Below are 10,869 nucleotides of genomic sequence, written 5' to 3'. Positions count from 1 at the left end.
TGTGGTCTCTGAGTTTGCAGCTGTAAGCAGCAAATGAGGACATTTTGGGCGCATGGAAGAGAGCAATTAGAGCCTGGCATAGATTAAGGCAGGGAGCATAATCCTCCAGTTCCCACTGGCTTAACAGAAACGATCTTAATTGGTTCACTTAACTGAAAATGCGCTGGAGCCTCTGGCTTCTCTTCTCGATCCAGCTGCTCAAACATTTCTCAGGACTGTGCCTCACTTCCTCTCTCACATCTGCTTTTCTCTGTGTCAGCTTCATTTTCAAGCAGTCTCCTCTACAACTAGAGATAGAGATGTTCCCCCCCAACCCACCGAAACTCTAAGCTCATATGCCGTGGACCACTTAGTAGCCTCAGTAGAGAAAGAATGCTTCTTTCCCATCAGCTGTAGCAAAAAAGTCCCAGGCCTGGCTCTCCCTGGACAGATTTGGCCCATATGCTCATCCCTCATCAAATCACTGTGCACCTGTGCATGGGGTGGGGTGGAGGTTTGACCCTCAAGAACTACATGACCTGAGAATGAGGGCTTCTCCAGAGGAGAATGGGATGCTGTTTCAAAAAAGAAAAAATGGCTGTAGATACCCAGTGAGAAAAAAAGACATCTACTGTGGATCTCCACGGGAAGCTGGACCCTGTGGATAGAAGGCAGGTGTGCCAGGCCCGGTGAGCACAGCCTGAGACATCCCCCTCCTCTCTTCACCTGGGCTGGAGGTTGTTTTCAGCTTCCCCTTGGACCCACTTTGTTCCCTAGAGCAGGGGTCCCCAAGCCCCGGGCCACGGACTTCCTGTTAGGAACCAGGCCTTGCAGCAGGACGTGAGCAGTGGGCAGGTGAAGCTTCGTCTGTGTTTACAGCTGCTCCCCCATTGCTCACGTCACCGCCTGAGTTCAGAAAAACAAGCCCTGGGCTCCCACTGATTCTGCATTATGATTATATCACAATGTAATAATAATAGTAATAAGTGAAGTGAAGTCGCTCAGTCATGTCCGACTCTTTGAGACCCTGTGGACTGTAGCCTACCAGGCTCCTCTGTCCATGGGATTTTCCAAGCAAGAGTACTGGAGTGGGTTGCCATTTCCTTAAAGTACACAATAAATGTAATGCGCTGGAATCATCCCTGAAACCAGCTTCCCCACCCCGGGTGTGAAAAAATTATTTTCCATGAAATTGGTCCATGGTGCCAAAAAGGCTGGGGACCACTGCACAAAAGTATTGGCAGATCTTGGGGGGGACCCAGATGGTCACCAGGGGGCACCACTGCTCCTAAACTATGGGGCTTCCTGGTTAGGCTTGACCAGGTGCTGCTGGACACCAGATGCTCTGCAGGAAAACCATCCACCAGCTACCTGTTTCCCATGACTTTCCTATGATAAAAATTAAATGTGTTGCCCATCAACTACAAGTCCCCAAGCAATTTCCTAAAACTCAAATAGACACAGAAAAGTCCCTTCAAATAGTTGTTCAGTTGCTCAGTCATATCCGACTCTGCGACCCCATGGACTGTAGCACGCCAGGCTTCCCTGCTCTTTACCATCTCCCAGAATTTGCTCAAACTCCTGTCCATTGAGCCGGTGATGCTGCCCAAGCATCTCATCCTGTCACCTCCTTCTCCTTCTGCCCTCAGTCTTTCCCAGCATCAGGGTCTTTTCCAATGAGTACGACTATTTACTTGGAAAATGCTTCAAGCATTTCTCCCTGGATCAGACCCTTAGGATCTGGTGATCCTCCCCATGGCTCTGTCCACCAGGAATGCCCTGACTCCACATCTCCACACAGTTTTCCAAACATCTGCATGCAGCTCTGCTCGCTGTTCTACCTACCATGTTGGAGATATAATTCAAGACTTGACTCACACATTGCTTTGTTAAAAATGTTTTGAATTACAGGGATGGGATTATAAATTTTCCTTTATCATTATCAGTTGAAAAATGTACTGTACATGTGTTTTGTGAAGTTTGGAAGCTCTAAGAGAACATGGTCTACCTTGGGGATTCTGAGCAGATATGGCTGTGTCCTAGGGGGTCCAAGGGGACACAGCTCACTCTGGCTGGGAGGGAGCCAATCTGAGAAGACATAAGCTTGCTGGACTGAAGTCCCAGGGTAGGACTCCCACCCTGGGAGGCCTGAGGGGATGCAGTCTGATTCTAGGGGATCTGGCTGGAAGTCTGGACATTAAAAACCTATAGATCGTCCATTGGGAAGTTGTTAAACAGGAGGTCATTCTGGGTTCTGCCTGCATCATTGCTCTTGGAGGGGAGAAGAGGTTGGGGAGATTGATTTACTCAACAGCCAATCAGCAGTCTCCTTTGTTGGCCAGCGGTAGGTAAGCCTCAGTTTCTCCTTCTGCTCTCACTAAACCCAAGGAGTCACGCAGATATTAGAAAAATATTAATGGCAATCACAGGGTTGCTTTGAAGCTCCGCCAGGATCTTGGTCTTCAGAAAGATCAAATATCAAAACTCTTTCTTCCATGTCATTGCTGTGTATCTCCAAGCCAGAAATATTTGGCCCATCTTATCTAATTTATGTAACCACCTCAGGGATACGAGCAAGGCTTTGCACTCATGGTGAGTGTTTATATCTGAGTATTCACTTTCAAATATAGAAAGCCTTCTGGATGTAACTTGGAATGGAAAGCTCCATATGTGGTTTATAAGTTGGCATTCTCCCAGTTGAATTGAAGGAGAAGCATACAGTTATTTTTTTTTCTACCATGGTTTTTCTGCAAGTAAATTCCCACCATAATTAACAATGATTATGATGGCCATGAATTCTGTATTCAGAAATAATTATTGTTGAATGTTCAAATAGGGCTGTAAGGAGAGAATGGATTTTAGTTTCTGCAGAAAAAATAATACTATTTAAATCCTACAGTTACTTAGTGAGCAGCTGTCCCAGTTCTAGGCTGCATAACAAACCATCCCAAACTTTGTGGTGTAAAATAGCAACCATCTTATTATGCAGATTCTTTGGTTCAGAAAGTCAGAGGGGTAACAGCAGGGACAACTCTGCTTCATGATGTCCAGGTCTTCAGCTAGAAGTCCTAAAGCAGGGGTCCCCAACCCCTCGGCCATGCGCCAGTACCAGTCCATGGCCTGTTAGGAACTGGGCTGCACAGCAGAAGGTGAGCGGTGGGTAAGAGAGTGAAGCGTCATCTGTATTTACAACCGCTCCCCATAGCTTGCATTACCACTTGAGATGGCAAATGACAGTGGCCTTAAAAGTATGTTGAAGACTTCAAATCTCCATACATTCTGGATTAAAGTCAAAGTAGAGTATCTCAGGATTGCCACAAAATACTGAAAAGCCTGCTTCTGTTTCCAACATCCTATATTTGTGAAGCAGAGTTTTCTGCAGGGACAGCAACCAAACAAGATCATGGAGTAGACTGGACATAAGCATCACACTTTAGGTGTCACTGTCTCCCATCACCCTCAGATGGGACCATCTAGTTTCAGGAAAACAAGCTCAGGGCTCCCACTGATTCTACATTATGGTGAGCTGTGTAATTATTTCATTATATATCACAATGTAATAATAATAGAAATAAAGTGCACAACAAGTGTTATGTGCTTGAATTATCCCCAAACTACTTCCACCTGATCCTAGTCCCTGGGCCAAAAAGTTTGGGGACCACCGCCCTAAATGGTGGGCTGACTTGGTGAAAAGGGGCTGCTTTACTCATAAGTCTGGTGCCTGGGCTGAAATGACTCAGCGGCAGGGCTCAGCTGGAACCATCAATGCATTGGGCTGTCCAAGTGGCTTGGCCTTCCTCCCAGCATGGCTGCCTCAGGACATGCACACTGCTCACACAGCTCAGGGCTCCATAGTAAACCTACTAGCAAATGCTGCCTTTTATAGCCCAGCCTCACTTCATTTGTACTCTGTTGGTTGAAGTAATCACAAACTTGCTCAGATTCAAGGAGGGGAGACAGAGACAGATCCCTACCTCATGATGGGAGGCTAGTCAGAAAATGTAGGGCTGTGTTTTAGAACTGCCCGTAGGCATTTACTGACTGTAATTGAACACTGGCTGCTGACAAAGTGGAGAAATTTTCTGAAGTGTCAACTCAGAAGAGTTGCCCTTGACCTTTGTGGATAATAAAATTATGACAGTAATACATTTTAAATACATTTCCAGATTTTTTTTTTTATATCTCAGAAGTTCATCCTAAGATGATGATATTCGGCTTTGGGCACATAAGCATTTGACCAGAATGCCTATGTGTTGCATCTTTAAATAATAATCATTTTTATAATAATAAGCATATTCATGAAGATTTTTTTGAGCACTTCCTACGTGTTGGGCACTGCTGAGAGTTTTATGTATGTTAATTAATCATTTTCCCAAATTCAGATGTCTGAGTGTGATTTTCTTAACTTTTACTATTCATTCATTCAACTAATATTTATTGAGCAGCTATTATGTGTCAAGCACTGTTCTAAGCACCAGGGGCAGAAATGGAGACAAAAAAATAAACAGACAAAATTCCCTACCCTACAGAGCTGCCTTTAGGAGAGACAGACCAGGAACAAATACTCTGGTAACATTTGTATTTTTATTTTATTTAAGAAAATAAAATACAATTATTTAATAAAATAAAATATAATAATTATCTTTCTTTTTGTCTTTCCCCCTTTTTTAACTTAACCTTGACGTTAACAGTAATATTTATGAAGCCATGGGCTTCATGTGGCAGTGGCATACTTTTATTTCAATATAAATCAAGCCTATTTTGGGGCTTCCCTGGCAATCCAGTCCCTTCTCCTCCAGGTACAAGCCAGAGTGACCACACAGCCCATGGGGCTACCTTGGAGGCTTCTCTGGCCATTGCTGGTGGATGAGTGGGATAGAGGGCTCTGGAAAAGGGTCAGATGTGATGGGGGCACCCCAGCCCTTAGCTGACATCTTTTCCTTTTCCCTCAGTCCTGCAGAACCAAGTGACCTGGAGCAAGGAGTGAGGAGGTGAAGCTAGACATGCTCCCCAACTTTGTCAGGGGACAGAACTGGGGGACAGGCAGGGAGGGGCCTAGGGATCTGAGGGGACATGGTCCCACCCTGGTGGGATGTCTGAGGGGACATAATCCCCCCAGGGGGTTGTCTGAGGGGACACGGCCTTACCCAGGTGGGTGTCTGAGGGGACATGGCCCCACCCTGGGGGGGCTGGTGGAGCCTCAGTGGTTTGGGTGAACCCAGTTTCTCTCCCTTGCGGCTGTCTCATCCAGTCCATATCTGCTCCCTCCTCCTTCTGGGTCTTGGGCCTGGCACCCTCTCCAATCCCTGACCTGAGACCCTTCTGCCCATCTCTTCCTTCCCCACCTCCCCCAGGTCGGCACTAACAGGCTGGAGTCCTTTGGGAAGCCTGTGGCCCTGTTCACGCCTGAGGTTATTTCCCCTGGAGACGGGCCAGGCCTTTGCAGCCCCGTTCTGGGTGGATGGGTCCACGCTGAGTGGGATCCCCTTTGAGCAGGTGGAGCGCTGCCAGCCTGAGCTGCTGCAGTGGAAGGTGGCCCAAGATCTGGCCCGTGCCTCCTCCCGGTGTGCCCTGCTTGTGGCCACCTGGGACCGAGTTCCCATTCTTGGGGCCCTTGGTCCCCAGGTGAGGAAAGGGGTGAAGGGAGAAGGGCCGAGGCTGGGGTGCTCTGGCCCAGGCCCAGGGAAGAAGGATCTGGTTCCTGGGCAAGTGGGAGACACCAGTGGGGAGAGGCAGAGACAGAGGGAAAGAGCAAAAGATAAAAACAGGAGGGTGATGGTAGAGATGGAGAGACAAAGGGGAAAGTGCAGTGAGAGAGAGAGAGAAGATGGGTGACGGAGAGAGAGGGGGACAGACATGGACTGGGAGAGAGAGAGAGAGGCAGAGACGGAAAGAGAGATGGCACAGGGAGTGAGACCATCAGATGGAGAGAGAGAGCGAGAGAGAGAAAGGCGTAGGTAGACTGAGGGTCGGGGAGTGGGGCTGGGAGAGTAGAGGCAGAAAAAGAGAAATAAAAAGTAGAGACTAAAGGGACTTCCTTGGTGGTCTAGTGGCTAAGACTCTGCGCTCGCAATGCAGGGGGTCCGGGTTCCATCCCTGGTCAGGGAACTGGATCCCACATGCCCCAACCAAGAGTTTGCATGCCACAACTCAAGATCCCAAGTGCCGCAACTAAAACCCAGCACCGTCAAATAAATAAATAACAAATATGTTTTAAAAAATAAAATAGACACTCCAGTGTTCTTGCCTGGAGAATCCCAGGGATGGGGGAGCCTGGTGTGCTGCCGTCTATGGGGTCGCACAGAGCCGGACATGACTGAAGCGACTTAGCAGTAGCAGCATGTGTGTACAACACTGCATCCAGCAGTTAGAGATTTCGTATTACTTGGATGCCAATAAATATGAAAACTTAGAAAAAAGGGGTAATTTCCTAGAGAACTGACTCGAGCAGGAGAAAATGTAAAGCAAACTGACCATTAGAGGAATATAATCAGAAATTAAAGACACATCTACCTGTGCTGGATACTGTCAACCAGTGCCACACCGCTCCAGTGAGTGGTGAGGCCTTGGTCTCATCCCCGTGAATCTAAGAGAACACAGTGACTTTTTTTAAAAAAAATTAATATTTATTTGGCTGTGTCGGGTCTTGGTTGGGGCACATGGGGTTTTAGCTCCCTAACAGGGATGGAACCTGGGCCCCTGTATTGGAAGCACAGAGTCTTGGCCACTGGACCACCGGCAGAGGCCCTGTGACACTGTGACTCCTTCGAGCGATGGAATACACTGGAAGGGGTCTGCCAGTTTCTGGGCCCATGCTTGTTTCCAGTTCTGTCCTTGGAACGTTCTGGAAGCCTTGAGATCTCCATGCCACATGCAGACGATTCAGTGGACGGTCTGTTGGGTCCTGCCTTCTCATCTGCTGTCGTCACCAAGGTGCCCAATAGGTTGAGGCCTGGAACCTCCAGGCCAGGCCATTTGCCTGCTGAATACTGAGTAACCTCTGTTGGGAGGATCCTCTGGAGGAGGGCATGGCAACCCTCTCCAGTCTTCTTGCCTGGAGAATCCCGTGGGCAGAGGAGCCTGGCGGGCTACAGTCCATAGCCTTGCAAAAAGTCAAACATGACTGAAGCAACTTAGCAACCTCAGTTGACCTCAGATGGAGCAGAAGAGTCACCCATCTGAACCCTGCCTGAATTCCTCACCCACAAAATCAGGAGATAAAATGGTAGTTGTTTTAAGTCGCTAATATTTGGCTTTATTTGTTTTGAAGTAACAGATAACAAAGCCACCGCCAAATACAGAACAAATCCTTCCAAGGAATAAAAAAATAAAACAAAAAGATTACACCATAAAAAAAAAAATAATAAAATAAAAAAAAATAAAAAAAATAAATAAAATAGAGACTGAGGGAAAGCAAGAGGAAGGCTGATACCCCTCTGTCGCCACCACCTCCCCTTTCTCTGTTACACAACCCAGCCTCTGGCTCCCACTCCCTGGTTCCCTGACTCTAGCCGCTGGTTGACCTCACTGGCCACCCAGCCTACCAACCCACTGACCCTGCTGCTTCTTTCTCACCCCTTTCCTTCTAGGATTTCAGGCTCCCTCCTGGCCTACACCCTCACCACCTGTGCCCTCCCTCCCTCGCACCTAGGCAGCCCCTCGTCAGAAGGCGCCCCTCTCCTCTTGCTCTCGCCCCTAGGCGGCATGGCCAACCTCATACCTGGGATCGTGAACTTGAAGGGCCATCCCACCGGCCCCCCTCACTGTCCCCCTCTCCCCTCAGACCCAGTCACCTCACTCTCGGCTGTGATGGTCTCGCTTCCCATTTCACAGGGAAATGGGGGCAGAAACCCTCCGTGAGCCCCCACCCTCCCTGCCCCTCTGCCCAGGCCCCTGTACCTTCCAGGCCATGGGGATGGAATATGGTCTGTGCTCCCAGCTAAGCCCTGCTCCGTGATTGCTCCTGAATCTCATCTGGAGATTCTTTTGCTCTCTCTCTCTCTTCTGCATCTGTGCTTCTGAAAGGGGGTCCAAACCAGCAGCAGCGGCACCTGGGAACTTGTTTGAATATTCTTGAGTGGATATTCTTGGGTGGTACCCCAGACTACCACTCTGGGTGGGGCCAGTGGTCTGTTTTAACCAGCCCCTTGGGGACTCTGATGCACGCTCAAGCTTGGGCAACACTGATTTAATGCCGCGATATCAATTTGCCTCTTCTTACAGGATCCTTCTCACTACATTCCAACAGGCTCTGATCTGTCCACCTTAAGAAGCCTCTTTCCCAGTAGTCATGAACAGGTGTGTGAGTTGGACTATAGACAAGGCTGAATGCCAAAGTATTGATGCTTTCAAACTGTGGTGCTAGAGAAGACTCTTGAGAGTCCCTTGGACTGCAAGGAGATCAAATCAGTCAATCATAAAGGAAATCAACCCTGAATATTCATTAGAAGGACTCATGCTGAGGCTGAAGCTCCAATACTTTGGACATCTGATGCAAAAAGCCAACTGATTTGAAAAGACCCTGATGCTGGGAAAGATTGAAGGTAGGAGGAGAAGGGGGCGACAGAGGATAGATGGTTGGATGGCATCACGGACTCAATGGACATGAGTTTGAGCAAACTCCAGGAGACAGTGAAGGACAGGGAAGCCTGGTGTGCTGCAGTCTGTGGGGTCGCAAAGAGTCAGAAACAGCTTAGCGACTGAACAAGAAACATCCCTCGGTCCTTCTGCACCCCTCCACACACCCTTTCTTAGACACCCTTTACAGCAAATACCCCCAAACCCTGCAGCCTCCAACCCTCTCTTTCCAGTCTCTTGAACCCTCTCTGATTAGGTTTTTGTCATCCTTCAACTTCAGGCCTCCAAAATCACTCTTTTTTTTTCCTTTTGGCCGAGTTTGCGGGATTGCAGGATCCTAGTTCCTCAGTCAGGAATTGAACCTGGGTCCCTGTTGTGCAAGCACTGGGTCTTAACCACTGGACCATTAAGGAACTCCTTCTCCAAAACCATTCTTGATGAGGTCTTCTGGAGAAGGGAACAGTTACCCACTCCAATATTCTGGCCTGGAGAATTCCATGGGCTGTATAGTCCATGGAGTCTCTAAGAGGCGAATACGACTGAGCGACTTTCATTTTCCCCAGCCCCTGTCTCGTGCTTAATCCTTTGTCCATGTCCTGCTTGACCATCAGCAACTTTAGACAATGTCCAACACCTGTCTCCTCCCTGAAGCTCATTTTTTTCCCACTTGTAGGACCCCGAGCATCTAGTTTTCCTCTCATCTCTCCAGCTGGGTCACCTCCTCAGCCGTCACTCTAAAGACTGAGTGCCTGTGGACTCAGCCCACCCTTTTCTCACCCCGATCTTTGCCCACTCCCTTGGGTGTCCCTTCCCCACTTTCTATTGTAAATACCCCCATCTGGGTCCCCTTTCCTCCTGAAGAGTGTCACTGTAACCTGAGCCTCACCGGACACATGCATTTCTATCTCAGATTCCTCCCACCAATAGCCTCCCCCAGAGTCGAATCTGTGCTGGGGCTCCCTGATCCCAGTGTTCTGTCCTGTTCCCACAGTGAATGGGCACCCGCTTCCTCTGTCCTTCTTCATCCCCAAAGCTGGGCTCGCTGTCCACGCTTGGGACATAGTCACTTGCCTGGCCATGGACGCAGGCCTCAAACTGTGGATCCAGGACGGGTATCTGGAACTTATGGTACCAGAAACTGAGGTCACCATCACCAAGGGCCTGTGTAGGCCTGAGACCCTGACCCCTCTGGGAATGCCCCAGTTGAAACCTGGGCCATTCCAGCCCAGCTGGCAGGAGATAGGGCCCTGCAGCCTACCTGAGGGCCCGGTATGCAGGCCCCGAGACTTGCGGGCGGCTTTCAGAACTGACGAGGCCCTTTCCAGCTTGTGCCTGGACCCTCCCGGTGGGCCCATTCCTGGACAGCCGTGTGGAGGAACGCTGTGTAGCAGTGTGCTGTCATCTATCGGGCACCGGCTGCCTTCACCCGGGCCTGTCAAGCTACTGACATTCCTCTGGGCACCTGGCATGGTCCTGACTTTTGTGGTGAGCTGGAGGGAGATAATAAAAAGAAGTGTGGAAGCTGGGTCTGGGAATGCTGTGTGCAGTTGCACAGGCTGTGGACTGCACAAAAATATCCAGCCCTGTTCTGGGGTCTGAGAGGATGCAACCCAACCTTGTGTGTGCACTGGGGGAGGGATTGTCTTGAACCTCAAACTTGATACTGATCTCTCTCCCTCTCTCTGCTTGCTCCAGAACAATCCTGCCCTGAAAATGGCCACTGGGAGACATGTTCCAGTAACTGCCAGACCAACTGCCCACACGAGAAGGTGCCTCTGACTTGCCACAGCCCATGTCGTGAGGGATGTGTGTGCCACGCTGGTTATGTGTTCAGTGGTAGGGCTTGCATGCACCCAGCCCTCTGTGGTTGCCCCGGCAGAGACATGTCCTGCCCCTAAGGGCTCGAGAGCTGAGCCCCCACTGCATGAGCTGTACGAGGATAAGGATGCTGGGCGGCCACCTTGCTGCAGCTCCCAGGCTTTCGGAGATGGAACCACTTGTCTGCTGTGTGCGGGGGTCTGGCTGTGGAGTACTGAGTGGCAGTAACCAAGCGTCAGGTGACCCCCATCACCACATCTTCGATGGGGCCATCTTCACAAACGAGGGGGCCCGCCATTATGTGCTGAGCATCTGTGCCTGTCAAGTTGGCCAAGGGGCACTGGCATTCACCATGTGGGTGGATAAAGACTATCTAAGCCCCACAGCCAGCCTGACTGGGGCATGGCAGATCGAGGTGGGTGCCCAGGGGGTAAAGGTGATGATGGAGGCTCAGACTCCTGGACGGATCCAGGTAAGCTTAGCCAGGGCTAGGAC

This window comes from Giraffa tippelskirchi, chromosome 7 (genome assembly GCF_054371585.1).
Source record: "Giraffa tippelskirchi isolate mGirTip1 chromosome 7, T2T-mGirTip1v1.2.pri, whole genome shotgun sequence".
NCBI lineage: Eukaryota > Metazoa > Chordata > Mammalia > Artiodactyla > Giraffidae > Giraffa > Giraffa tippelskirchi.
This window is presented reverse-complemented; position numbering follows the sequence as displayed.